Source organism: Sciurus carolinensis, unplaced genomic scaffold, assembly GCF_902686445.1.
Source record: "Sciurus carolinensis unplaced genomic scaffold, mSciCar1.2, whole genome shotgun sequence".
Taxonomy (NCBI): domain Eukaryota; kingdom Metazoa; phylum Chordata; class Mammalia; order Rodentia; family Sciuridae; genus Sciurus; species Sciurus carolinensis.
Genome location: NW_025920116.1, coordinates 493939 through 521715, shown reverse-complemented (window position 1 = coordinate 521715; position 27777 = coordinate 493939). Strand labels below are relative to the sequence as shown.

At 38.4% G+C, this 27777-nt stretch overlaps 2 pseudogenes; both read right to left on the bottom strand.

Moving 5' to 3' along the window:
• Positions 1-8265: 8265 nt before the first annotated feature.
• LOC124973584 (proteasomal ubiquitin receptor ADRM1-like) lies at positions 8266-9475 on the bottom strand (annotated as a pseudogene).
• Positions 9476-18126: 8651 nt separating this feature from the next.
• LOC124973570 (polypeptide N-acetylgalactosaminyltransferase 13-like) lies at positions 18127-27507 on the bottom strand (annotated as a pseudogene).
• Positions 27508-27777: the final 270 nt, after the last annotated feature.

The following is a 27777-nucleotide window of genomic DNA, read 5'->3' as shown; positions in this document are numbered from 1 at the left end:
GCAATGCTCACAATCATCATTTTTATTAACTTCAAAAATCATGGCTAATATTTTAGTAAATATGTGTTACATATCCCCTTTATCTCCTTGAACTTCAATTCCACATATTTTATGTTATTTTTTTGCCATAGACATTTGGTATCCTAATCATTTTTTTCTAATCTTATTCCTCTCTTGACTTCATTTTGTTATGGTTTCTATTGTGATGCCTGTAATTTTCTGACATTTTCTTCTGCAATCTCTAATAACTACTGTTAATCTTATCAAGCACATATTTATTTCAGATTATTTATTTTTATCTCCAGAATTTGGATTTGATTTTTAAATGTCCTGATGCCTATTGTCTTCCAAGCCTCACTATATCACTTTTTATGTTCAGCTAAACCTACGCCAAAGACTTTAGGGTAACTGTCCAAAACCTGAAACTCTACCTGTTCAGCATTCCCTTCCTGAGTCTGGTGCACAAATGCCAGCCTCTCCAGTCTTGCAGGACTGCTCACCTTCCCAGGTTGCTTTACTGTGTTCACCACTGTATTCCTGTGTGGCAGTCTGGAAATTGCCTCCAGACAGAAAGCTACTTTGATCTCTTGCTTGTTTCTCATGTCCCAGGGATCATAAAATCTAATATATTAAAAGGAGTTGCTTCTCATAATCTTTACAGGTGCAGAGTGGTTGTAGGCAGCAGAGCTAGTCTGGTAGCATATACATGATGTTGCAGAATTCAGAAATATCACCAGGTTTTCCAGGGATCAACTCCCTCAGCTGACTGCTCCCACCTCATAGGTACAAAATTGTTGCTTCCTTTGTCCTCTGCATACTGCCTGGAGACATATTCCAACAACTTTAAATGATACAAATAACTGAGAATGTTATTTGTGGCAGAATCATGGAGAAACAAACAAAGAAAAGTACATAACTGCATATTCCTTACCTGCTAGGAAATCATGTAGTATACTTCTAAATAATCAGTCAAGCAAGAAATTATAACAAATTTAAAACTAGTTTGAGCTAGGCCAGTATTGATGCTGTGATTGAATGAAAAGGATACAGCTATCCCAGCAGTTAAGCAAAAGTCTGTCACCCTAAATGCACATGACTAGCAAATCAAAACAAAACAAAACATATAAATCTCATTGTTAAGAAGCTAAGAAAAAAACAGCATATTAAGAAAAAAATAAGGGAAAAAATGAGTAATCTAGATATTAATGGAAGAAAAATATATATAGAAATAATTAAAAAGTCAAATATTTTCTCTTGAAAGGCATACTTAAATCAACAATTAGTAAGAATGAATTTAAAAAAAAGAAAAAAGAAACCACAAATTAAAGGGTCAGGAATGCAAAACTGGGATGCCACCAAGGCATAATGGCTGTTTAAAAAAATTGAGAGGATATCATAAGTAATTTTATGAACATGAAATGATTGTTGGGATAATGAGAAAATCATGTGAAAAGTGTAATTTGTCAATAAAGATAAGAGAAAAATCTGATAGAACCTATATTTATAACATAACTTAAACTTAATTTTAAAAAACACAAGGAAACCCTTGGTGTACGTAGTCTCACTAGTAATTTTCAAAGACTTAAGAAATAGCATCAATCATGCACAAACTCTTCCATAGAATAAGAAATGCTGGAATATGCCTCAAAGTTTCTAATGGAGACTAGAATAAATTTTAATATTCAAAGTAGACTCGTATATTACATAAAATGTAAATTACACACTGATATTTCACATGAACCCAGATTAAATTTTAAAATCTCAAGCAAAGAGGATGCATTAGTAGGTAGATGATTAGGCATGTGTCCCCCTTATTTCTTTGACTAAATACAGCTGAAAATCCAGGGCATTTTGTACAAAACAAGCACCAGAAAACTGATGAAGATTGAATAGGTATCTCTGCCCTGTGAAAGAACAATAGTGAGTTCCCTGCATTTTATTTATGCCCTATGCATCAATTACCTGGAGTTGAAGATGCTACCAACCTGAAAACACATACAGGGGCAGACAAACAAACAAACAAAAAGAAATAAAGAAAGAAAAGTCTAATTTTCTCTTGCCAAATGACCAGGAAGAGAAGCAACTTGGCAACTCAAAATAATTTTAGACCATAATGATTTATTCTACCCCAAAAGCAAAACAGGTGTGGGTAAAAAAGAACTATGTTACCATGTCCACTGAAATCAGCAAAGACTTTAAGGGGGACTAGAATTCTGTCCTTGTAAGATTGTAACAAATTGTCCCCACCCATTTCTCTGTGGGGATGATATCAGAGGTAGTCTAGTAGAGAAACAGGATTTTAACTACCTGTCCCCTTTGGTGTCAGGCTACATGGGAAATGTACTGAAGCTCTCATTCTAGGCAATACCAGGTGGTGCAGTATCAGAAGAAGTCAGTTAACAAATACGGCTTTAAAATGGTACAGAATCTCCTAGCACAACACTCTAATTCCCTCGTTTTATAAAAGTTATCCATCAAACCAAGAAAAAGGAAGACATGAAATTGTGAAGAAAAGTGATCAAAAAATGCCAAGTGAGATTACAGAGATATTGGAGTAATACAATATTAAAAATCAACCACCATAAAAATATTTCAAATAATTTATATACAGGCTTGAATAAAAAAAAAACAGGTAAGATATAGAAAGGTTCAGCAAGGAAATCTTAAACATGTAAGATTTAAACTACTGAAAAATAAAGAGAAAGAAAAATCACAAATCCCATGATTGAGAAGGTAACATCATGCCTTTAAAGGAAAAATAATTAGAATAACAGATTATTTCTCACTGCAATCAGGAAATCCAGAAAGAACTTGCATAGCATTTTCAAATATTCTAAAAATAATGTTCAACTTGGAATTCCATATCCAATAAAAATATTCTCTGAACATGAAGGGGAAATTTACATACCCATATAAAGAAATACTAAGAAACTATTTGTTACCTGGAGACTTACTCTAAAAAAATGACCAGCCTGAATTGTCTAAACAGAAAGGAAGGGGTAAAACAAGCAACCTTAGAGAACCTGAAGAGAAGGGAGCATTGCCATTTGGATTAGCACAATAGAATTTCTTTCTCATTTGGAGTTTTCTAAGTAATGTGTGATGTTTGCAGAAGAAGTAATTTGTATAAAATACAATGTCTACAGCCACCACTGATAAAGCTATACAGAGAGTCAAAAACATTATAAATTTATCTAATGAATTCTGAAAAGTGTTTAACCAACAGAAAAGCAGGAAGTGAAAAAGAAAAACGAGAGAGAAAAAAAGCAGGAAAAAAATAGCAGATATAGTTCCCAAAAGCATCAATGATCACATTAAGTGTAAATAACCTAAATGTACCAGTTAAGAAACATTAATGAATAATGATTAGAAGTCACTACCTAACTTAGAAACTTATTTCAAATGCAATGATATATGCAGTTAACATACAAGTGAAAAAGGATGTATTGGACATTGATCAATCAAAAAATGTAGAACTGACTGTATTTCCATCAGGTAAAGTTGACTTCAAAGCATAGAAAATTATCATGAAAAAAAGATGCTATATAATGGGTCATTTATGTGAAAAGTATATAATTGAGTCACTGAATAAAAGACAAAATGCATCACAAAGACTTAATAGTGCTAAATGTGCAGGTGCCAAAAGTTAGGGCTTAAAAATGCATGAAGCACAACTTGATAAAACTATGAGGATATATAGAGAAACCCAACTTTATTGTCAGAAACTTTAGAAACTTCCAAATAACTGAATGAGTAAAATGTCATCAAGGATGAAGAAATCTCAGCAACATCATTAAAACAGCAGATATAATTGACACAGAACACTCCATCCAAAATAGTAGGATACACGTTCTTTCCAAGGGACCACAGAAAATATATCGAGTAAGACTATGTCCTGGCTCTTAAAACAATTCTCAAAAATTTTAATTAATTGAGGTGATACGGTTGTATTCTCCAACCACAATATAATTGAAATACACATCAATTTCAAAATACCACAAAAATTTCCAAATACTGGGAAAATCAGTTGTGAACAAAAAAATCCAGGGTCAAAGAGGAAATCTGGAAAAAAATTGTCAAAAATCTATAAAGGATCTTAAAGTTTACCTTAGTGGCAATCTCTTAGGTATGTGTGTTGCTGTTTCATGGATGTGAACAAAAGAAAAGAGCAAACCAGGGAATCAGGCAAGGACAACATCAGCACAGCATGTCAAACACTCTGAGCATCTCTTACCTTTCTCCCCAAATCATGGAATGCTGGGCAGCATGGCGGATGCTGTGCACAATGTGGGCTTGCCTCACAGCAGAGAAACCCTGAGGTCAAGGAACCTGCAGGTTTTGCAGTGGTTGAAAGCAGATCTAACATTTGCCTTTGAGGGAGACATTATCTTTATTATTGTACAGAGCAAACAAATCTGACCTTTCTCCAGAGGAAGATAATCTCTCTAGTTTAAAAGTCTGTGTGCACAATTCAAATGTAGTTGAAAATTAGGCTAGAACCAAAAGACAGTTGTACCTTACTTCTGAGATATTCCAGAACATGAAAAGTCCATGGAAAATTTCATCCAATAAAGAAACTGTCCTTACTTTCATAAAACATTGCAATAGGTGCCTTAATCATTGTAATGCAAGCAATTGATTTGAATGTTACATAGGAAAGTAAAATTATTAGTACACGATATGACAGTGAACACAGAAAATCTAAAGAACATGCTGTATAGTATCTTAATTAAAAGGAACATTAAAAACACCATGTCCCTGAATGCCCTTGTTTTGGTTTAGATACGGTGTTCCCCAAAAGCTTATGTGTGAGACAATGCAAGAAGGCTTGAAGGAGAAATGATTGGATTTTAGCCTTAATCTATCAGTGCATTAATCCCTGATGGGATTCACTGAGGTGTGGCTGCAGGAAGTGGTCCATTGGGGGCAGGGCTATGGGGCATATATTTTGTATCTGGAGAGTGGAGTCTCTCTCTCTGCTTCCTGATCATTATGTGAGCTGTTTCCCACTGCCACACTCTTCCACCATGATGTTTAGTACCACCTCAAGCCTGGAGGAATGGAGCCTGCTGTCTTTGAATTGAGACCTCTGAAACCATAAGCCTCCAAATAAACTTTTTCTCCTAAAATTGTTCTGGTCAGGTCTTAGAGTCACAGTAGCAAAAAAAAAAAAATGACTAAAACAACCCCTTTCCCCCAAAAAACCTAACCCTTTAAGGTAACAGAGCAAGCCTGGGCCTGAAAGTCCAGATACCTATTACCTTGAAGGAACATGATTTCTCTTATGCATGCTGGGAGAACCCAGAAGGAGGATGGAGTATGGTTGTATGGGTTAGTGCAAGAGGCCTTCCTTGTCCTTTGTAGTTTTTGAAAATATGTGTGATGTTTGCAGCAAAAGTTACATGTGTAAAATGTAATATCTAGAGCCACCATTGACAAAGTTATACAGAGAGTTGAAAACACTATAAATAAATCTAAGTGAAATTCTAAAAGTTGTTTAACCAACAGAGACAAGTCAGTGTTACCCAAAGAAAGCAACTTTCTTGCATACATGCAAGAGAGGATAGTTGCTCCTTGGGATGTTGATCATAAAAGAAAATCAAGCAAGCTCTTGCAGATGATGTCACTGCTTCTGCAGCCTAACATAGGACACTCCTCCCAGTGGGGACAGGCACAGAATTAAGGATTTTGTGGAAAGGAGATGGGTCACTTGTTCAGGTGACCAAAATCAGACAAAACATCATGAGAAAGAGGAGATTTGCCAGGCAAAGTGCCATAAGAACAGAGGAGTTCCCTGCCAGCCTGTTGCCACTGAACTCTTCTTGGTGCAGCCTCTTATCTCTTGGAAGTTTTCCCCCCATAAATCATATGTCTCCCATGATGTATCCAGGGACTTACTTTGGCCTGTCTGCAACCTATCCCACTGTCCTGGCACAACTGGGCTGCAGACAAGACTCAGTTATACATAGGGATATGTATTAGAATCAACACGGGAAGTTAGCCAGATGATAGAATTCAAGGACAATATATGAAAACCTTATTTCAATACTCTATTCACAATGAATAAAAACAAAATTTAAATTATAACACAATTCAATTAGTATAAAAGAGATCAAATAGCTGAGAGTTAATCTGATAAAATATGTGAAAATTCCCCAAAAAGGAAAAAAATAATAATACAGTTAAGAAATGGTCAAAGACAAATATATACCAGCTTCAGAGTTTGGGGAACTTAGTATTGTTAAGACATCAATTTTATCCAATTAGCCTTAAACTAAATGTTCAGCACAGTCCTCCTTCAAAAATAATTCCTTGTATGTGTATGTGTGTGTGTGTATGTGTGTGTGTGTGTGTGTGTATTCTAAAATGAATATATGAACTCAATTGGGTAAAAATAGTGAAGGAAACTTGGAAATGGAAAACAAAGAGAGTTTCCACTAATGGTTATCAGGTTGTGCTACTAAGATACAGCAGTTAGAATAAATTCACTTTGGTTTAAAAGAATAGAGCATGTAGAACATTCATGTGCTGTAATTAATTATGCCACCACCACCTCTATAGTTACAATAAGCAGAAGAGAATGGTCTTGTCAATAAATGTTGAATTCTTCGAATCTCAATAAAAGAATTTACCTCTTGGCTCACCACATAAAAAAAAATCAATTCTGGTTGGATTGTGGTGCAAAAGCCAAATGGTGAAATAATACAGCTTTTAAAGAAAATATTAAAGAGTGTTTTCCTAAATTTGGGGATTCAAAATCAGTTGATAATTACATTTTTTTATAAAAAAATGGGTTTCATTGAAATTAAGAAGTTAATTATTTGGCAAAAGCCATCTAGGGAGGAAAATGGGAACAGCAGCGCTGTAGCTCACTTGACTCCTCATAAGAATACCTGAGACAATGTCAACTTCTTCTGATCTTGTGGTAAATAAAACATGGCATTATATAGCAGAAGGACTATGAGGAGGATTTGAACCCAAAATGTTTCATAGGATGTGCCTCATGATCTAGAATGTTTCTGTAAATATACCAGAATTTTGTGGATTTAAAAATTACTTGGAGGAGAGTGCAAATTAGTTACATAAACTCTCTGGTCTTCATGCTTCCTCTGAGTTGACTTGCACCACGCAGATTGTAAGTGGTCACCTGCTCCTTCAAAACCATTGAATGTCCTCTATTATAGGATAAAATGAAGATATTTTTAATAAATATATAAGGTAAAAATGTAATAGTATCCAAAACTTATGAGATATATAAATTACTACTACAAATCAATTTTTTAAAAAATTAGCCCAATAGGGGAAAAAAAAAGAAAAAAGAAAAAGGAAAAAAAAGGTCTTAGTGTTTAATATTTATATGTGAGGATATTTTACTTCACTATTCAACTGGAAAGTACATATTGAAAATATAAGGTGTTAGTCCTGAAGCACAGCAGCATGAAAATCAATCAAAAAAATCACACACTTATCAGCAAGTAAGCAGATCAACAGAAATTGTCTACCATAAGCTTTTGAAGTGGGCGTGACTTGACATAATTGCTTTGGAAATGGCTTGATGGTATCTAATAAAGTTGAATATAATATACTCTGTATTGCAGGAATTTCATTCTTAGATTATATTTCTTGATGGAATTCCCTGTGTTCATCATACAGTGTATCCCAGTATATTCAAGCAACAATGTTTTTTAATTGCCCCAAACAACTAACAATCAAAACTCAAATCAACTTGGTTGTGTATGATTTTCAAACATAATACTGGGCAAAAAATATAGAGAAATCCTGTCTCAAGCATACTGTATGATTTCCTCTATTAAAACAAGTGGGAATCTTGTTATGGTAATCATGTGGTTAATGTTCAGCACTGTGGAGTGAGGGGGTGAGAGATGACTGGGCAGGTAACTGAGGGATCTTCCAGGATTGCACTGAAGTTTTCTCTTGACATCAATGCTGGTCGCACAGACTGGTAGGTTTAATATGTGACAGCTGTCACACTGCACTCCTATGATACAATATTGGTGAGTGTCACACACCAATTAGGTTTGCATTGTTTTTAAATAAAATTCCTAATTCATTAAACACATAACTGTGATTATGAAATAATGAAAGAACAAAAATGAAGAAAAAATGTATTTATTAAATTAAACTTCAGAAAATAACCTTTTTTTTTTTTTTTAAAGAAAGGACCTTTATTTATCAGGAGGTCTGAAGAAAGGAGCAGGTGGAGCACCACCATGGGAGCAGGCAGCCCCCCCAGCCATGCCCGCCTCAGTTCAGACTCATGACCTCCTCATTGTCCTTCTTGTCTTTTGCGTCATCCTCCTTCTGCTCCGGTCTGGCGTTGTTCTGCATGGCTTTGGCAAACGTTTCCTTGTCACCCTTGTTGGTGGCCTCCATGGCCTCTGCAGGAAGGCCAAACTGGCACATGAAGCGCCCCAGCTGATGAGAGGCCAAGGCCGTGCTGAACATGCCCAGGGCCTGTTGGAACTGGGGCGGAGTCAGTGTGCTCCGGATCTCCTCTGCAGTCTGGGGCAGTGACTCCCGGAAGGGCAGGTAGGGCAACAGGCGCTGCTAAACGTCGGCGTTGGCGAGGTTGGGCACCATGATCCTTGGCGTCAGCACACTGGCAAGGTTCACCTGCTGGCTGCCTCCTGGCCCAGCTGACACGTTCATGGTGGCCAGAATGTCCTGGAGGTCACTCAGTTGGATGGGCTGGGTCGGGCTGGCTACTGCGCTGGTTCCATTACCTGAACTGGGCGCAGGACTTGGGCTGGTTGCCGAGGCGCCTGCTGAGGCAGAGGGAGCTGGGGTGGCACTGGCAGAAGAGGTGGTGGAGGATGGAGTGACCGCTGCTGACTGGCTCCAGGAGCTGGACGAAGAGCTGCTGGCAGAAGGCCCGCTGCTGCCCAGCAAGCTGGCCAGACCTGGCCCAATCAGAGCCCCAAGGTCACCCAGTCCCCGCTGGTCCAATGAGCTGCATGAGCAGGCTGTGACTCATGTTCCCCAGCAGGCTCTGCAGGCCGCCCTCACCACCCAGCATGGACAGCTCGTGGCCCCCACTCCCACTCGCCCCCAGGGCCCAGGCATTGGGGGGTTGTTCAGGTACTTGTTGACTGCCCGGCAGTGCTCCTCATCCTGGTCGGTCTTGGGCTCCTGCATCCAGAAGAAGAGCTGCTTGGACCCAGCCTTGAACTTGAGCATGGAGACCTTCCCGCTGGGGCACTGAGGCACGCGCTTGAACTCAGTCATCAGGGAAGATAATCAAGTCGTCTTCCACGGTCTCTGATGTCCCGTCCTTCCAGCAGAAGTGAATGAGAGAGTCGTCGGTCTGCCGGATGTATATGAGCCCTTTCCGTTTATCCAGAGTGACGGTAGTGCCTTTCAATGACATTTTCCCTGCCCGAAACTCCACCAAATACTCGGAGGACCCCCGAAAGCCTGGCACCAGGCGTGGGAACAGAGCGCCTGAAGTCGTCATCCCTTGGCTGAGAGGCGCCGTCCGGGTTCGCTCTTCCTCCTCGGCGTCTGCCGGGTCCCCCAGAAAATAAATTTTAAAACCTTCAACTAAAGGAATAAAATAACAAAATGTTAATCATTTGATGTATAAAACTATAAAATTACAAATAATCCTGGGAAAATAAATGGAACATAGAAAGGCGTTGATATCTTCACTAGACCAAGAAGTATTAGAATTCATTAAATACATGTAATTCTGACAAAGGAAAATGTATAGCGGTTATGAAATATGTAATTCATAAACATCAAATAAGATAACAGAAAAATAAAAAATATGTGATCACAACTGTAATGATGTAATATTTGAAACAATTAACTATGAAATGTTTTTACCTAATTGGTGTTGCTTTACATATGTGTGTGTATGTTTTTATGTATACATGTGCATATTTAAATCTGTATGTGCACATGTGCAACTGTGCACATTTATATATGCATCTGCATATGTAAATGTATGTGTATCTGCATATGAATGTAAATGTGTGTAGACATACATGAATATATGTGTGTATGTAGATATATGCACATATAATAACCATTAGGTAAGATATATCAAAGGGGTGTGGGTACATTGCAATTTCCTTAAAGCACAAATAGTTTTATTCTCCAAATAAATAAATTTAACAAGTTATATATTCTTTAGTATAAAATTTCATCTATTAAAATGACTAAAGATAAGTCAAGGAAAGAATACAAAAGATATATCTACCAACATACCTCTAGTAAGATACTAATGCAAACTATTATTCTTTCAAGAAAATGGAGTTGGTAAAATAATGATATATTCCCAGATTTTTTAGTATACAACAGTTATTAAATACCTGTATAGAAATAAATAATAAATTAGAGTTGTCATGAGAAGAATTATATAAAAGTACAGTAATATATTTCCAATATTATAACATATCAGAAGATGTATGTACATATAATTATGGATGTACAAAATATTAGCAACCTTTATGCCTCTGTGTCTTATGGATTTTACATTCATTAATATTCTGCAGTTACAAGCCTATAGTTACTTATAATAATTATAAATTCTTTGTAAGAAAAAAGGAGAAAATAGAAAATGATATATAACAAGTATTTCTCTCAAGATAATTGTTAAAATTTATAACATGACATGTCAATATCCCTCATATGTAAAACTCAATTTAGTAAGAAATGTGTTGTGACCATAGTTTGATATTAAAAAAAGGTTAAAATCAGCATGTTGCAGGTGAGAAACTATGAAACTGTTTCAACATATAGTAAAATGGGCATAAAATAATAATTGGAAGTATCTTTGGGTTATAAAATTTAATTTTAACAAATTAAATTATTATTTTATTATTTCATTTGTTTTTTTTTTCTTAGTTTCACATAACATTAGAGTACATTTTGTCCATATATACAAACATGGAGTGCATCTTATTCTACTTGCAATGCCAGTTTTGTGGTTGTATATGATGTGGAGATTCAATGTGGTATATTCGTATATGTATAAAGGAAAATTATGTCAGAATCATTCCTCTGTCTTTCCTGTCCCTGCACTCCTCTCTTCCTTTCATTTCCCTTTTCATAATCTATTAAAACTCTATTTTCCCCTTCTCCCCCTCGTTGTATGCTAGCATTCAAATATAAGAGAGAACATTTGACCTTTAGTTTTTTGGGATTGGCTTGTTTTGCTTAGCATGAAAGTCTCTAGATCCATCCATTTACTTTCAAATATCATAAAGTCACAGTTAGTTACAACTGAGTAATATCAACTGGGTATACATACCACATATTCATTATCCATTCATCTGTTGAAAGGCACCTAGGTTGGTTCCTTATCTTAGTTATTATGAACTGAGTGCTATAAACATTGATAAGGTTGTCACTGTAGTATGCTGATTTTAAGTCCTTTGGATATATACCAAGGTGTGAGATAACTGGGTCAAATAGTGGTTCCATCGCACATTTTCTGAGGAATCTCCATACTGTTTTCCAGAGTGGTTACACTAATTTGCAGTCCCACCAGCGATGTATAAGAATATCTTTCTTCCCACATCCTCACCAACATTTATTGTTATTTGTATTCTTGATTGATGCCATTCTGACTGGAGTGAGATGAAATCTCACTGTATTCTCATTTTGCATTTCTCCATTTGCTAAAGATGTTGCACATTTTTTTCATTTATTTGTTGACCATTTATATTTCTATTTTTGTGAATGGTCTGTTTAGTTCCTTTGCCTATTTATTGCTTGGGTAATTGGGTTTTTGATGTTAACTTTTTGAGTTCTTTATATCCTAGAAATTAATGCTATAGCTGTGGGGTAGGTGGCAAGATTTTCTCCCATTATGTAAGCTTTCTTGATTGTATCCTTTGCTGTAAACAAGGTTTTTAGTTTGTTATTGATTGATTTTAGTTTGTTATTTATTGATTTTTTTCATTGTGTTTCTTGTGCATTAGGAGTCTTGCTGTGAAAGTTGGTTTGTAAACCCACATGATAGAGTGCTGGGCCTACATTTTCTTATACTAGATTCAGGGTCACTGTTCTAATGCATAGGTCTTTTATCAACTTTGAGTTGAGTTTTGTATAGGATGAGAGATAGGGGTCCAATTTCATTCTGCTACATATGGATTTCCAGTTCCCCAGCACCATTTGTTGAAGAGGCTATCTTTTCTCCTATGTACATTTATGATGACTTTGTCTAGTGTGAGAAAACCAAATTTATGTGACTTTGTCTCTGTGTCTTCTATTCTGTTCCATTGGTTTTCATGTCTACTTTGTTGCTAATAACATGCCATTTTTGCTACTATAGCTCTGCAGTATAAGTTAACATCTGGTAATATGATGCCTCCTGCTCCACTTTTCTCACTAAGGATTGCTTTGGCTATTCTGGGCATCTTTTTTTTCCAACTGAATTTCATGTTTGCTTTTTCTGTTTCTATAAAGAACATTGTTGGAGGTGAGGTGAGGTGAGGCTAAGCATCATCGCAGAAGAGTGTGGCAGAGGGAAGCAATATACGTGATGATCAGAGGTACAGACAGAGACTCCACTTTCGACATACAAAATGGATACCCCTTAGCCATGCCCCCAATGAACTACTTCCTCCAGGTACCACTCAGTTAATCCCATCAGGGATTAATGCACTGATTATGTTAAAGCTATAACCCAATCTTTTCTCCTCCAAACCTTCTTGCATTGTTTCCCATGTGAGCTTTTTGGGGACACCATATGTAAAGCATAACAATGGAATAATTTGAGGAGGATTGGTGTTAGTTCTTCTTTGAATGTCTAGTTGAACTAGGCTGAGAATCTATCTGGTCCTGAGTTTTTCTTTATTGGTTGTCTTTTGAAGGTGTCTTTAAACTCATTGCCTGAAATTGATCTGTTTAAATTTTCTATGTCCCCCAGTTAAATTTGTAGGTCATATGTGTCTAGAAATTTGTCAATGTCTTTGAAATGTTCTGTTTTATTGAGTATAAGTTTTCAAAATAGTTTCTGATTATCATCTGTACTTCAGTAGTCTGTCATGATATTTACTTTTTCATTGCAAATTTTAGTAATTTGAGTTTTTCTCTTTATTAGCTTCGCTAAAGGTTTATCAATTTTATTTATTTTTTAAAGAAGCACCTTTTTGATATGGTGAATTTTTTTAAAAAAATTTTGTTCATTTCAATTTTTATTTATTTCCACTCTGATTTTAATTATTTACTTTCTTCTACTGCTTTTGGTGTTGATTTGTTCTTCTTTTTCTAAGGCTTTGAGATGTAATGTCAGATTATTTATTTGGTGACTTTTCTTTCAATGAATGGTATCAATACTATGAACTTTTTTCTTAGAACCATCTTCATTGTGCCCCAGAGATTTTGATATGTTTTATTTCATCATCAATTCTGAAGCTGAATTTTGCTGGGTATAGTTTTCTTGGTTGGCATCCATTTTCTTTCAGAGGTTGATATATATTATTACAAGACCTCCTAGATTTAAGATTCTAGGTTGAAAAATCATCTGAGATCACAATTGGTCTCCCTCCAAATATGACCTGTCATTTCTCTCTAGCAGTCTTAAAAATTTTATCCTTACTTTGTATGTTGGGTATTTTCATAATAAATGTGCCTTAGTGAAGGTTTGTTGTAATTTTGTATATCTGGAGTTCTATAAACCTCCTGTGTTTGATTTTCCATTTTTAATCTTTGGAAATTTTTCTAATATTATTTCATTGAAAAGATTGTGCAGGATTTCTATCACTTTATTGAAGTAATTTTTCACTTCTTGAATTTTCTCTCTGAATTCACTTCTTAACTATGAACTTTCTAAATTCCTTCTCTGACCTGTCTTCCACTGTGATATCATTTTACTCTGTTAATGAGGTAATTTGTTTTGTTTGGGATGATTGTTTCTTTACTTTTTCATAATCTTTGTAAGCCTACCCCTTTATCTGTGTGAATCTGAGGTGGCAGAACTTCTAACCTGTGAATTTACAGTGTCCCTGGAAGTTTTCCATTTTTTCTTGAGGTATGTATTACACACAAGAGCAGTAGTCAGTGGCTGTCCAAGTCCTTCTTCTTCTTGTGGAGTTAGTGGAGTAGCCCATTGTCAACTCCCCTTCTTGTTAGTATGAGGTGGGGCAGGTTGGATGTTGTTGTCTTCTCTATTCACAGTAAGGGGTTGCTCTCGAGTTCTGTGAGAGGAGTTCCCAGAGGTAAAGATCCTACAGACAGTGCCTGGATCCAGCTTTGTTGAATGATGTTCGTTCTGAAGCTTTTAAATCAGCACACTCTGGAGCCCGGCTGCTTCTGATCCACACCAGGAGTCCAGACCCCTGGAGTCTTCCCTGGGTTCTGCTTCTACAGCAGATGAGCCAGTCTTTCACCCTGCTGGGCTCAGGTACAAAAGGATTGAAGTGAATGTTCACTCCCCTGACCCAATCAATTCCTGGTCCTCACCAGCTGGTTCTGTGAACCATCAGACTCAAAGGGTAAATGGCACCCAGGATCTCTAGGGTATGATATCCTGAATTCCCCTGGATACCACACTCTTCATGCCTAAATTTCACCTGGTTTCTAGTCACACTTGGGTCATTTGGTGAGCCTCTGCCAGGTCAGGTTTTAGGAATCAGCTGGAATTACACAGGTCTGGGCACCAGGGTGTTGATGCACACTCTGGCTTCCATAGTACAACTGGAAATAATGGTGGCTGTCTTGGTAAGGTGGAAGATGTAAGTATTTACACATTGGTGGTTAAAACCTAAATATACAACTTAAAATGATTTTTTGCAATAAATATGTATTAATACCCTGCAACATTTTTTATATTGACCTGATAACCTCTAATTTTGTTGCTTTAACAAAATACTTGAGGTTTGACATCTTATAAAGTAAGGAATTTGTTTAGCTCACATTTTGGAGGCTGAAGATCCAAGATTGTACAGTTCCATTTTTTTTTCAGCCTTTGGGAGGGCCTCCATGCATTACAGTATGGCAGATGACATAATGTTGGAAGTATGTGGGAAAGAAAGGGAGAGAGCACATGATGAGAAAAGAAGTTGGAAAGATTCAGGGGTGAAGCTCACTTTTTTAAATAAAAATCTTCTTACAGGAACTAACTAGTTTTCTGTGAAAATTACATAAATTCCTTCAGAAGGCAGGGCTCCTACTCACATCCATTTCTTAAAAGTCCCACCACCCCTCGAAACTGCCACACTAATGTTGCAGCACATGAACTTTTGGAAACACACTAAAATTACATACCACTAGAGCAACCCAATTTTAGGAATTTATGCTCAAAATTCAAGACTGAATTTTAGATGGAGAGATATTTCTTGTCATGGCACTTTTAAGAGTAAAGATAGTTTCTGCCTAAATGTACCTTGAGTGTGATTTTTGCTTGAACACACACACACACCCCTAAACTAGAAAATGTATATTAATGATTCTTCTCCATATTATGTGATACTTTAAAGATAGTTTAATTGATAAATCACTTAAAATAGAAGAGTTAAGAAGATTCCAATTATGCCAACACCACACATGTACAGAGGAAAGTAAAAACTTTTGCATATCCAATTGTGGGATACAAATAAATATTTTCCTATGGTTTTCACAACTGTGCTATTAAAACTTTCCTCTGAATTGAAAATGCAATATTTTGATCCACAAATACAGTTTAAAGATAAAGTACAAGATAAAGTACATTTATTTCAAACAGGTACTTACATGGAGTGTGAAAGGAACAAGGCTGTAGCCATTTCTCCCCTGATTCTGCTCCCTCCACACACACACTTTTTCAATCTATATTGTTAACTTCCTCATTAGTCATTGGTTCAATCAGCCTGTGGGCTTCCACTACTTAAGGGTAGTTCCCCTGCTATGAGTGCTGTTTCTCTTTCTCTCACCCTTAAGGGCAGACATTCATTTGTAAAGTTTTTAAATTTTCTGTAATTCTTTTTCTTCGTAAACTTGCGCTCACAAAATAAACTTAGTAATAGCTATTATTAGAACATGAAAATACATAAGAACTTTGAGAAAATGTAATATCCTTCCTCTAAAACTGAAAATCTTCAGACCTTCAGGGGCTTGTTGAACACATCCAGCAAATTAAAATTAAAATTTTCTTTAGCTTAATGAAGCAATTTATGTAATATAGCAGTATTTATATAAAATGTCATTTAATTTCTACGAGGCAGAATATTTTATTACCGAGAACAGCATGAGTCCATATGTTAATATACAGGATATTAGGAAGAAAATTATCATGTGGAGACAGTTATGCAAATCTTGTATGATATATTACTGTACTTTAAAATTGAACATACAAAAAAATTACACAGTAGCACTTAACCAATTCAACACACACTTTTCAGTTCATTAGTTCAAGAAATATTAAAGAATGCTTAGTATGTGCTAAGAACTATTCCAGATAATGAGGATACCCAGTGACCAAAACTGACAAATACACTACCTTTAAAATGAACTTACTGGGTTGGGGGTGCAGCTTAGTAATAGCACTTACCCAACATGGGTGAGGTCCTGGGCTCTATCCCCAAGTGCAGTCAAAAACAAACAAGCAAAAACAAAAATAAAAAGGCAAACAAAAACATACTCTAGGGTGTATGATGGGAGGGGGGGACTGGGAGAGGTGGAAAGGCAAATGGAAGAGATAAACTAAATAGCTTGTCAGAGGTACAGGGATAGGGTGGGCAGCAGGACCACGGTGTTCCTTACTGATGAGGTCATATTTGAACAGAGATCTGAAGAGAGTAAGAGCTCTGTCCCCCAGAGGGAACACTACACTAACACAGGAACTTGCTTGGTAACTGATTAGAGGAAGCTAAAAGTGAGATGCAAGAGATGAGAAACAGTCAGATGTGTGTGTTGTGAGAGGGAGGCTGTGTTCATGTGTGAGGAAGGGTGCAAGGGTCTCTGGAGAGGACTGTTGCCATGAGTACCTTGAAGCCCTCTGAGGAGAAATGAAAAATCCTTGGAAGACTGGGTGCAGGGAAGTGACATAATCATGGATATTTAGCAGAATAACTATGTCATAATCACTGAGAAAAGACCGAGGCAAGGAGTGGCAAAAGCGGGGAACCAAATTACAAACATTTTGCAAATAAAAAGTTTGGAATCAGTGACCCACAGTGAACCTGGTGGGAAACATTGGTTTCTGGTTGTATTTCAAAGGTAGCATCAAATGAATTTGAAAATAGAGAGATGAGAAAGACAGAAGCCAAAAGTGATCTTAGATTTCTCACCTGAGCATCTAGAAGGTTGGAGTTGTATTAGCTCAGATGAGAATGAACATGGAAGAGGGTTTTCTGAAATAAAGAATGCTTCATAAGTCCAATTATGGTTTTAATGTTCTATACTATCGGCAAATATTTTTGAAAGAAAAATTGAATGTTTTCATTGCCTTCTGGACTGGGATGTTTTATAATATTTTATGGTTTTTTATTTGTTAGGCACTATAATGGTATGTGTCCATACCATCTGAAGAGTCTGAAAATTCTTCCTTAGCATGAAATTTGTGCAGTTTTAGATTTTCTTGTATTTTCACTGGGACAATAATAAGCTTTCAATCATTTAAAGTGCTACTGAGATATTTCAAATTCAGTTTAAATGAAGTAATTGTATTTAAAAAATTATCATTAACCATTTACTAGCTGACATATGCCTTTTGATTAACAAATCAAAAAGTAGGAGAAATATAAAAGAATATTTTTCAGTTACTTCTCTGAAAGGGTATTAATATCCAAATTATATGAGAAAACCAAAAAACTTAAAACAAACCAAAAAATACTCTCAAATATCCCAATCAATAAATGTGCAAATGATCTAAACAGACATTTCTCAAAAGAAGAAATGCAAATAGTCAACAAATATATGACAAAATTTAAACATCCTTAGTGATCAGGGAAATGCATATCACAGCTACACTGAAATTTCAAATCTCTCTGATTAGAATGGCAATCATAAAGAACACAAGTCTCAGTCATTGCTGGCAAGGACTTGGAGAAAATGAAAACTTATACATAATTGGTGGGACTACAAACTAATATGACCACCTTGGAAAGCTCTATGGAGATTCCTCAAAAGACTAGGAACCTCCATATAACCTAGCTATCCCACTGTTCAATATTTAACCTAGAGAACTAAAATCAACAAACTATGTGATACATGTATATCGATGTTCATAGTAGTGCAAGTAACAACAGGCAAGTTACAGAATCAGCCAAGCTGCCTGTCAATAGAAGAATGAATAAAGAAAATGTGATATATAAAGAGAGTGGGGTTTTACTCAGGTATAAAGAAGAATGAAATTATATCATTTGCTGGTAAATGGATGGACCTGAAGAACATCATGCTAAGTGAAATAAGCCAGACTCAGAAAGTCAAGCATCAAATGTCTTCTAAGTGGAAACTAAAGAAAAAAAGAGGGAGAAAATAAAAAGGAATTTTAAAAAGAAGATCTCATGAAAATAGAAGGGAGACTAATAGAGTAAAGGAAGATCAGGGGGTAGAGGAAAAATGAGGAAGTTCTGAGGAATGAAGTTTATCAAAGTGTGCTACGTCCATGTCTGACTATACCACAGTGAATCTGGCTTATATATGTGATTATGATGTACTAATTAAAATAATAATGATAACAATAGTAGAAAGGAGATCAGTATAGTAGAGCAAGTGGTTCAGGAGGGTGGAGTGGGAAAGGGAACACACAGGGGAATGAGATTGATCTAATCATGTTATGTTTATGTACAAATATCACATAGTGAGTCTCACTATTATAATTACAATGCACCCCCCACCAAAAAAAAAAAAAAGAGGATTCTTAAGAGTTTAAACTTTAAAATTTTAAGGAACAATGTTGTACAGGGATATTTTAGTCAGGAGAAGAAGAAAATGAAGGGCAAAAAGAATAAGAAATGGAAAATGTGGTTGTTGTCAGGCTTCAGCTGATCTGAGAGGCCATGATCAATTTAAGGTAGTAATTCACTGACTCTGGGCAGTCATATCTGTCTTTCTAAATTTCTTGTCAACTACAGAGTCTATCCTCATAAGAAATGCCCTGACATTCAAACTTACAATTTTAGAAAATTCAGGAATTCCCAGAGACCTCCAAGTGTAGATGTCTACATTTTTAGGAGTAAATCTGAAATGTTCCAGTTTGCAGATTCCTTCTCTATAATTGAACCAATACAAAGTCAATAGTAGAAAGAATGCTACCAATGAAAACCATTCAAGATTTTACTAACCTTCAGAAAATGTTTGTCCCTTCAGTATAAAAGAGTGTAGGTGGAGGGGGCAGTTGCATGTAGCCAAAATGACAAACACTTTATATAAGAGACTTTATAGTAAAGATGAGGGCAAAAAAAATGGAATATTCTGGTCCAGAATACATGGCTTCCATCCTCTGCCCCACTTCCAGCCCCCCAATTATTTTGAACTGCTTAATACATTTATTATGAATAAAACACTAGTGTGAAGCAACTTTATGGGCACTTAAAATAATATCAAATACAGAAACTTATTAGTAAGAATCTCACTGACCGATTTTTCTTCCTTTTTGTCTACTGCTTATGTGATTTGAATACAAAGTGTTCAAATATGAAGAGCCTGTAAAACTTCCCTACTTATGATATCTAGCAGTTTAATTAAAATAAAATTTAATGAATGTATATTTTCATTTCCCTAGTGGTGAAAAAGTTAAATATGATGGCATAGCCATGAAGTTCTTTTTTTTATTTTTACAGATTGCATTTTGATTCATTGTACACAAATGGGGTACATCATTTCATTTCTATGGTTGTAAATGATTTAGATACACACCATTTGTGTAATCGTACATGTATATAGGGCACTGATGTCTGTCTCATTCCACCATCTTTTATACCCCCACCCCCTCCCCATCTCATTTCCCTCTGCATAATCCAAAGTTCGTCCATTCTTCTCTTAACCCCCACCCCCAACCCTCATTATGTATCATCATCCACTTAGCAGGGAAAACATTCAGCCTTTGGTTTTTTGAAATTGGCTTATTTCACTTAGCATGATATTCTCCAATTCCATCCACTTACCTGCAAATGCCATAATTTTATTTTTCTTTATGTAAAGTCTCTACATTGCCAAATTCTAAAAGACATTTTAAGATTCTCTCCACCCCAGATATCCATTTCTGAATCATAAATTCCTATTTCTTTTACTATAAAAGCTCCTATATAAAGTGTTCATCATTTTGGCTACATGCAACTGCCCTCTTCACCTATACTCTTTTATAATAAAAAGACATTTTCTGAAGGTTAGTAAAAGCTTGATGGTTTTCATCAGTAGCATTCTTTCTACTATTGACTTTGTATTGGTTCAAATCTATCAATAGAAAATAGGTCACCAGCCATAGTAGGTGTCCTGACAGGTAATGTTCTGTCTCCTTTCCTATCCATTTCTCTTTGGGGAACAAGATACCAGCAGAAATTTAATTTCCAGTTAAAACCCCTGTAAGTCATATTTGACCCAGCCATGTGTTCAAGGCCTCATCGCTCATTGCATCATTGCATCATTGCAATGATGTGGCGTACCACTCTTCCTGTCTTTCTTGATTCTTGCCAGCAAGGGCTCCAGCCACCCTAAAGCAGATTCAAAGTATGCATCCAGAAAAGTCATGACCTGCTCTTTTGAAGCAGCTGCTCCTGGAAGATGGGTTACTATTAACCCTAAGTGCTCTTCCATCCTGATAATTTTTACTGTTACTTCTAAATTTTTCACATAATTCTCTAATGACAACTTGAGACAATCACTTTCACTGGCATCATCTATCAAGATGAACTCAGAGAGTAGGCAGTGTGGGGAGTGATTTACAGCACTAAACAGTTCTAAGAGTGCTCTAAGTTTCATGACAAAGCACAATGACTACCTTGTTCTTCAGGGTAGATTTTTGTCTTGCATCCTTCCATCTTGCATCTGGCAGAGTTCTATTAAGGGCAGTCAAATCACAGATCATGAGGTTAAACTGATTGATTTTGAACAGCTCTTTCATTTTCTCCTGGTCATCCTTAGGAATCAGCAGAGCCTTTCCCATTTCTCCTGGGCCTTTCTGGTTTCTTGAAATAACAGCCCTCAGTGCAGGCAAAAGGGACCTCTCCTTCTTGTCATCACACTTTACATTCACTGAAGTATAGTAGACAGAAGACATCCACAAGGTCCCATATCAGTGAAGTGGCCAGAACCACCTTGCAGCAAACCAGTCTCCTCGTGTCTTTACTTGATTTCTAGTTAACAGGAGATTGAAGGCAAATGCTCCTGTGATGAATCCAAGCCACAGAGGTAAACTCCAGGTTGAAAGCAGGATGCATCCCATGTATGTAGTGTTTAGAAATTTCAAAATGACTTGAAAACATTCATCCTCAAAATACTTCAACAAAAATGCATCTGCTATTGTGGTCAAGGATTCCATGAAGAGATAAAGGGTGATCCACACCCTTGATTCAGCCTCCCATCAAGCCCGGAGAGGAAGTGATCAACTGTGCCAGAATGCACTGCTCACCACGCCAACGCTAACCTGGCCCTAGAGAGTGCCGCTCTGTGCGCAGTCACAGCTCCCACCCGTGCTCTCTGCACACTTCTTCCCAAGCAGAGCAGCCTTCTCTGGCCTCGGTCAGCCCCAGAGAGGTGCCCTCACAGTGCAGGAGTGGGCTGAGCACCGCCAGTGAGGGCTCCCAAGCTGAGGAGGCATGAAGACCCAGTGAGGAGTCCTAGCACATTGTGACCTCAGCAGAGCCACCCTGCCTCTTGCTTTGTTTTTAAATGAAATGCTTGTGTTTGAAGACTTGATTCTAATTGTTTTAAATCATAAAAGAGGCGATAAAACCTACTACTTTCTGATTAAAAACTCAATTCATGGACTGGGGTATCACTCAGTTGGTAGAGTGACTCACAAGTACAAGGCCCTGGGTTCAATTCCTGGCACCACACACACACAAACTCAATTCATTAATTATAAGATATTATGCACTTTAAACTCTTGATTAAATAAGTCAAAAGAACCAAGTTTCTACATCAGAAGTTAAACATCTTGCTTTTTTCCCACTTTGGTGAATGAATCAAGTGATGGAAACAGCTTCATTGTCTTCACTTAGCATTTCAAATATTAACTGATAAAAAATTAGTCTGGGTTGGTTCCACAATCTAGTTATTGTGAATTGAGCTTCTATAGGCATTGAGGCATCTGCATCACTGTAGTATGCTGATTTTAAGTTCTTTGGGTATAGGACAAGGAGTAGGATAGCTGGGTCAAAGGGTGGTTCCATTCCACGTTTTCTAAAGAATCTCCACATGGTTTTCCAGAGTGGCTACACTACAAACAGTGTGCCTCCACTTCCTGTACAACCAGAGAAATTAAATTCATACCCCATTTGTGTACAATGAATCAGAATTTTTAAAAAATTAGTCTGCCTGTGCTACAAATATGTCTAAGCAGTCATTGGTATTTTCCTTTTATATAAAGAATAATTGTAAAGTATTCATAGCCACATTTCTTGGCTTTCTCTCCTCCCTTCTTCCCTCCCTTTTTCCCCTTCCTTCTTTCCTCCCTCCCTCTTTCTCTTCCCCCCTTCTACTCCTCCTTTTTCTTCTCTCTTTCTCTCTCTCTCAGCTTACAGGTGAAATTTCAGAGTTTAACTTCTTGATGCCCGTACATTACCATCTTGATGCCCGTACATTACAGGTGGTCCTGTTAAGTAGAGAGATGGGTGGGATTGTGAGCTGTGGGGAAGGAGCTGGTGACAGGTGGAGCTGAAGCAGACATCCCATGAGTCCCCAGACATCACCTAGCCTGTTCCTCCACAGCATCACATCAGTGATGACCATTAGTTATCATCTCTTCTAAACCCCTCTGTCCTGTGCGGTCTCACTCTTGCTCACAATGCCTGTTCTCCTGCTTTGCCTCCTCCTTTCCCAGTCCTGCTTCTGCACCCACCAGTTTACAGTGTTGAAGTGAACAAGTGTACTGGCAGTAGGTCAATCAGTCTGAGATCTCTCTCGAGGTCATCAGGTCTGGGATGGGATGTGAGGTTCTCCAGGCCTTTGGGGTCAGGGGACTCGCTTTCCTTGGTCTGCTCTCTGGTTTGGCCCCCCAGGAGAGCAGCATCAAGGGCCCTCACATGCTGATTCACTTCATGGCTAAGCTAGGTCCAGGAGTCTCATCTGGGATGAGAAGGGTGCAGGAGAGACGCATGTGCCATTCAGGACTGGGAGGCCTGTGCCCAAGTCAGGTGGTGTGAGCAGCATCTCTCCAGGGATCACAGCACACAGACCCATGCCTCCTTCTCCTGAAGTTTAAGTGACAGCCACTCTGTCTAGAGCAGTCCAGCAAGTGTGCCTAGCCCTATAGGATCAGCTGTGATACCACAACTGTCTTAAGACAGTTCTCCAAAGGACTTACATGGGCCAGAGAGAAGATAATTTCAGTTTTCTTGATAGGCATTTTCTAATTTAGTAGCTTCAGTACTTAATTTTTCTTGGGAAAATGTAAATTTGATGTCGTTGGGTGGAAACTGATGAAGGATTCTTTGATTCCACCTCATTTGGGTCCTTTTCCTTGCAGACAATCAGGCTGAAGAGCATGGCTGAGAAACGTTCAGTTTGTGTGTGGAGGTGAACGGAGCCCACCTGGAGGGCAGGTGCTGTTTTACATGAATTACTCTGGAGGCCTACATGGACATCCTGCTGATTGCTCTACAGATCCTGACATGGGACATTGGAAGATGGCACAGACTGGTTTTACATGAGAACTGAAAACTCAATAAAGAATGAAATGCTAAAGCAAATGGGCGTCTGTGATGAGCATGGTGACAGTGGGCACAGTGAGTGCTTCTCACATCAGGAGACTGGAGGTGAAGAAAAAAGAAAAAGAAAAACTAAGTACATTCTTAGCAAAAATGAATTTAATAAAAATGAAAAACCTTAAAAATTGCTGATTTTATTTAATTGATATATTCCTGAACTTATGAAGTTGACATAGTAACTAAAGGAAACTCAGGGGACAACTTATTGAGAAGAAATGAGCATCTTCTAGGTCTAGACATTTTTTTCTTTTTAAAATTACTTTTAGTTGTAGATGGACACAATACCTTTATTTTATTTTTTTTTATTTTATATGTGGTGCCACGGATCAACTAAGTACCTCACACATGCTAGGCCAGTGCTGTACCACTGAGCTACAACCCTAGTCCTAGGTTTGGACTCTGATTCAGCACCCTCATGGGAGAACCCAGATGCAGTCCACACAGTGCAAGAACAGCCACCTAAAGGTCTGGGGTTGGGGTGCATCTGATGCAAGGGCCAGTTCCTAGAGGGTGCAGGTCAGCAGGGCTTCTGGAGTTCCAGGACTGGAGGATCAGTATGTTCTCTAAAGATGGGGAAGGGGCAAGATTTCAGGGTGGTCAGGCCTCCTGAGGTCACAGCCATGTTGAAGGCAGAAGGGACAAAGGGGAAGAACAGCAGCACTCCTGACACCCAGGTACAGTCTAGGGAACAGGCCTGTGTGCAAAGTGACTGAGGGAGCCTCAGAGCACTTGAGGACTCATGAGGTGTGCAGTGGGCAGGCTCAGCCTTTCCATCAGCCCAGCCCCCCTTGAGAAGCTCTGGCTTCATGGGGGACAGCTGTGGCAGCACCTGGGAAGTGTACTTGTGTGGGTTGAAGATGGGAAGAGAAACTGAGGTGGTATTAAGAAAAGAGCAATGTAGAGAGGAAGCCAATTGCTTGCAGCAAGGCCAGCCCCATCGATTATGAAGTCCATGTGTGGGACTGCTTCTGAGTGGCCTTTTCACCCTGAGTAAATTGGAAGAAACTTGAATCCTAGCTCATGGCAGCAAAGTGCCTGAATCAGTAAAAGATGGAGAAAATGCCCCAAGTTTCATCTGAAGGGGAGCTCCACTGCTGTGTGAGTGCTGGAAAGCTCTCCCCTCAGCTGGATTGAGCCAGCAACAGCAGAGAGGTCAGTCACCAGCTCCTACCAAAGCAGGAGATTCTGGGTTGACACAGAAGCAAAGCTAAGGATTCCCGCTCTCTGCCCTCAGCAAGCTCACAGTAGTTAGGAAAACAGGCCCTAGGGATTGACCACCAGGCCATGGCCTGGGTGGGAGCTGCCTAGAGTCATTTCCTATACTACATTTGCCTTTGAAATGAATTTAGTTCTTTGGGATAGTTCACATTTTAATATTTTAAGATTATGACCACACATTCTGAAACATTCCTATTGTTATATTCATATATTTCTTTTAAAAATTATTTAACCAATCATTCACCATATAAATATTAGAGAAGGAAAAATGAAAATGAAGTCACTGACTATAAATATGAGAGTAAGATATTGTATTTTCATATTGTTTTTAAACTTTTCAAAATGTGTCCTTGCCCATTTGGGGGGGGTATCAGGGACAATTAACCACTGAGTCATATCCCAGGTCTTTTTTATATTTTATTTAAAGGCAGGATCTCCCTAGGTTGCTTAAGGCCTCACTGAATTGCCGAGACTGGTTTTGAACTCACGATCTTCCTGCCTCAGCTTCCTGAACCACTGGGATTATAGGTGTGCCCCACTGCCTCTTAAGAATTCAAATTTTGAAAATAATCAGAATAACCTGGTAAGTAGTGAAGGAAGCTCATAATTGAAAGTAGGAATAAAGATCAGTTAGTGGATGTGAACAGGAGGAGACAGCCTGGGTTCTAGCTCCACCTCTGCCATTGCTGTGGCCTGGGACACTAACTAATGTCTCTGCCTCAGCTTTCCATCCGTAAAATGGGGACAGTAGTAATACCTATCTTATAGGAACAGTTTGATGACTCATTGAATATTATATTTATGTATATATTCCTTAGGAATGTTTCTGGCCAGGTAGGAATGTAAGTTCACTATTATTAGGTTAAGTGTAAATAATATTTCAATAAGTAATAGTTGATCAAAATTTTCTTGTTGTAGTTGGACTGTTATACAGTTAAAAAGTACAAAACATTCAGAATTTGAAGAGTAGAGGGTACTTCAAAACACATGTCCAGAAAGGAAGGGTTCTGACTTTTGGAACGTATTATTGAGGGCCTTTAAATGACCAGAAAGATCATAAAGACATACAGAGATGCACTGTGGAGGTGTAATGGAAAGAAGCAGTTTGTTTTCTCAATTGCTAGGTCTGTGGAATGCCATTAACCTGCTGGAGCAAGGCCACTTCCTGCCCTCGAAGATGGTGGGGGTCTCCTCCAACATATGTGAGAGAACAGCTCTTAGGAAGGAAGACTTCCCTCACAACTGGGACAGTGTCATCCTCATCAGCAGGGAGCCCTCCAGGAAGGGTGGGGTGCTTCACTTCACTGGTGAATCATTGAGAGCGTGGACATGCAGTGCTCAGTAAGTTCACTCACTTGGTCTCTCACACTTGAGATGATCAGAGACACAGGAGTAGTCAAGGCCTGGCAGCTCTTCAGTTTTTTTTCTTTCTTTTTTTCTGTTTTCTTTTTGGAAACAATGATGGGAATCAAGTTTGGTGACTTTTAGGTAGAGAATTTCATTTATACCTATTTTCATGTTCACTTTTATGACTTTTGAAGATGAATGCAAATAGTGTGGGGAATCCGGGCCACGTGGGGGTTGGCACAGATGACAACAGCCTGGAACCTGGCTTGGCAGCTTGTCTTCTACCTATGAAACCGTGGGAGACTCAAGATGGCATGAAACTTCTCCATGCTAGGTCTGTGAGTCTCTGGGGAAATTAAAGCAGTTTGGTCTGACAATGAGGAGTGAATGCATGGGGTAGAACCTGCTCCCACTTGTGTGTGGTCCAGACTCTGTCCCTTGAGACCTCCTGTTCTGAGGAACATGGGACAGCATCACTGAGGAGACCGTTGGCTTTCTCACAGGGATGGACTGAGTGGCAGTGACTCTAGGCAGGTGCAGGGGCAGCAGTTACAGATGGAGTGGACCCATGTGAGGAGAATGGGGTCCCTCCTGTGGTGTGGCTGTGAATCCATTTTCATCCATGGACGTGGGAGGCATGTAGCCCTGGTGCTCGGGCACTTGGCAGGAGCACATCAAGGCAGATGGGGACAGGGAGGAGAGCCTGCTGGTGCCCTCAGCTGCAGGTTCACACTGACCCCAACCCACCTCCTCCTGCCCCCTATCAGTAGTTAGATGGGTCAAACGATGTCAGCACTTGATTAGACATGACATGCAAGCCTGTGTGATTGGGTTCTGGATGCCTGTGGAACCAACATGGGAGGATCTGTCCTGGGACAGAGTAAAACAATCCCTACACACTCAGGGAGGAAGTCTGAAAACCCCCTTCTAATAGCTGAGGTTCCATGGGAAATGACTGGACAGAAAAGGACCAGCACGGCAGGCATTTAGAGGCATTTTAGTAAGCCGATGCCATGGTGTGGCCAAATTCACTAAAGAGTGCCCAAGCTAAGCTCTTCTCACTGTCCTTTCTCCTCTTCTCACTCACCCATATCTGCTTGTCTTCCTGGAGTGGAGGCCACATGTCAGATTAGATGGAGTGACTGCTCCCAAACATTTGATGGCTGGAGAGGAATCGACTTGGATAAAGGTGAGTTAGCAAGAAGCAGCAGCTTCACAGCACCTGAATTGAAGTGTGGCTCTGGATCAACTCTTGCCGAGGCAATCTCATAGAAAGATACTTCTCTCAAGTTTCAAATATTGATCTAAATTATGTGGAAAGCAAGAATTTGAAAGTTTAAACAAATTTGCCAGCTGCGGTTGCGAGCCAGCCTGTGCTGAGTGTTCTCAGGTG